Source organism: Arachis ipaensis, chromosome B07 (genome assembly GCF_000816755.2).
Source record: "Arachis ipaensis cultivar K30076 chromosome B07, Araip1.1, whole genome shotgun sequence".
Lineage (NCBI taxonomy): Eukaryota > Viridiplantae > Streptophyta > Magnoliopsida > Fabales > Fabaceae > Arachis > Arachis ipaensis.
Window position 1 is genome coordinate 103,837,785 of NC_029791.2, and position 3,020 is coordinate 103,840,804.

A 3,020-nucleotide genomic window follows, 5' to 3' on the forward strand; every position below is an offset into this window, starting at 1 on the left:
TGACCACTTACGGACATATCAGGATAACATATGTCAGCGTGAATTATTTTTAATATGTCAGAAATTCTCTTAGCACCTTTTTGAGGCTTTTTGGTTTGCTTCCCCTTAATGCAATCCACATAAGTATCAAAATCAGTAAAGTCTAGAGGTTCAAAAATCCCATCACTTACTAATTTCTTCATTCTCTCAATAGAGATGTGTCCCAATTTTCGGTGCCACAACATGGAGGACTTTTCATTCATATCATTACCATGCATAACCATAAAACTAGATGGAACATTATTAGCTAAATGAATTTTAAATAAATCACCAATTAAAGTACTACGTCCAATAATATTAGAATTTTTAATAATGTCAACAGAATCATCATAAAACTTTATACATAATCCTTATTTTACAAGCTTAGATAAAAAAAAATCAAATTTTAAAAAAAATATGGAATATAAAAAGTTTTTTCTAAATCTAAAATACAATCAGTACTTAATACAAGTTTAAATATTCCAACAGCTTCCACACGTGAACGCGTCCGATTGCCCATATAGATGCTCAGTTTACTTCCTATTAGTTTCCTTTTCCTTATGAAACCTGCATGGTATTTGAAATATGAATTTCAGCACTAGAATCAATCCACCAAGTGTCATGACATATTTCAACAAAATTAGATTCAAAACACACTGAAGGAATAAGTTCACAAATGTTAGTACCTTTCTTTTCAAGCCAAACTTTAAATTTTGGACATTCCTTTTTCATGTATCCTTTCTTTTTATAAAAGAAACGCCGTGCACCTTCTTTCTTCGTAGAATGGAATGCAATACCCTTTTCTTTCTTCTTACGAGCTTGCTTTTTACCACCCTTATTTATCACTAATAGTGCACTTTCACTAAGTTCCTGAATTAGCCTTCATTCCTTTTGTACACACATCACCAGTAATTCGTTAATGGACTATTTTTTCTTATGTGTGTTATAATTTTAAATGGTCCGTATTGGGCAAGAAGAGAATTCAGAATAAGATGCACTAAAAATGAGTCAGAGATCTCAACTTCTAAAACTTTCAGTTGTGCTGCAATGTTTCTCAACCTCATGATGTGTTCACGCACACCTCTTATGCCGGTAAGCCTCATGGATAACAATTGTGCTATTAGGATGCTTGTACGTGCCTTACTAAAAGACTCAAACTATTCATCAATAGCCTTCATGTAATCCTTGATATTCCCACAATCAGAAATTGAACCTCGGATACTAGTTGAGATACGAGACTTAATGAACATCATATTTAAACGGTTGGATTTCTCCTACCGTTCGTATAATGCTACCTCGGCTAAGGAACTAGCATCAGTAGGTGACGGAAGCTCTTTCCTACGAAGAGCATAGTCAAGGTCTGCACACCCTAAGTGAAAGAGAACCTTATCTTTCCATTCTTTTTAGTTGTCACTACTTAACAAATGAGCTTCAGATACAATTTAAGATATCATTATTACTGCAAATAATAAATCATGCTAACATTACTCAACTTTAAATAGGCACATCAAAATGCATAACATATGATAACACATGCCAACATAATTTATATCAAAATAAATATGAATCATAGTGTCATTAAAATCTATCTGTGGGTAAAGACTTTAACACACATAATATTCACTGTAGGCTAATTAAGAAGTAAAAATATTTTCTATTTCAACCTAATTATATGTTAATAATATAATAAATTCCTGTGGGTAAGTTCATTATATAATTCACAACAATTACAAATATATCATATTAATATTTATGTGATTTCTTTAAATATAGTTATTATCAAGAATGCTGTGGCTACTCCTCAATAAATCATATATTAATCACATGATATGCAGTGGAAGAATTTATATGGCATACAAATATAATTATCATTATTGAATAAATAAATCTAGTGACATAAATATTGACAAAAATGAAAATGATCTAATGGTCAAATATTTTTACAATATTTAAAAGATCCAAGTTCAAATCTCACTCAACACAAATTTTACAATTTTATAGCAATTCAAATGAAGCCTAATGTAAAAATAAAAAGAAGTGGACCAAGGAACTAATAAAACCATATATAAACATAGTAGGAAAAGCTATTAAAACAGAAAGTGACACACGCTATATACGTTCTTCTTTACTTTTTCGTTTCCCATTTCATTTTTTTATTCAAAATGAGAAAACCTAGCGGAATCATGCCATTATGAAGAACAACTATAACATAAATTTGGAGAATTTTTTTTAGAGTATTTTCTATTAGCGTCAATTTCAATTTTAATGATTTTTCTTACTTATTCCAAAATTCATACTATGCATTTTTCCTTTGAAAATAATTAATCAAAATAATGCACAGTAATTAATTTTGAAATGACCAGGTAGAGACAATTTTGCTTTGATACCACATGTTATATATTTTATAAAACTAATAATTTACGTACCTCCAGTCATTATCAATAAATTCTTTGACTTAATTTGGAACTTCCAATTCTTGAATCACAAAGTCAGATGGAATCAAAATGTGCTTGTTTGTTGTGTCATCAGAATTGGAGACCCAAACTTTATAAAGTTTATGAACAGTCGTGTTCTTTCTATCAAATAACAGACTAACTGTCAATATAATTAATTAATAATTACAACACCACCCAAACTAATTTTTATATTAACAAATTGGACTACAATTAGAATAAAAGTTCTAACATTTATAGAAACTTAAACTTAGATTTTCAAATTTTGAAGTAATAGATGACACCATCAAAATATTTGTTATACACTTAATTTTACAAGTTAAATAATAATTTGATTGATATAATATTTTAATTATTTTTAAAATTACATATTATATATAAACATTTATAGAACTTAGATTTTCAAATTTTGAAGTAATAGATGACACCATCAAAATATTTGTTATACACTTAATTTTACAAGTTAAATAATAAATAAATTGATATAATATTTTAATTATTTTTAAAATTACATATTATATATATATATTTAATTGGTCTTTTTATAAT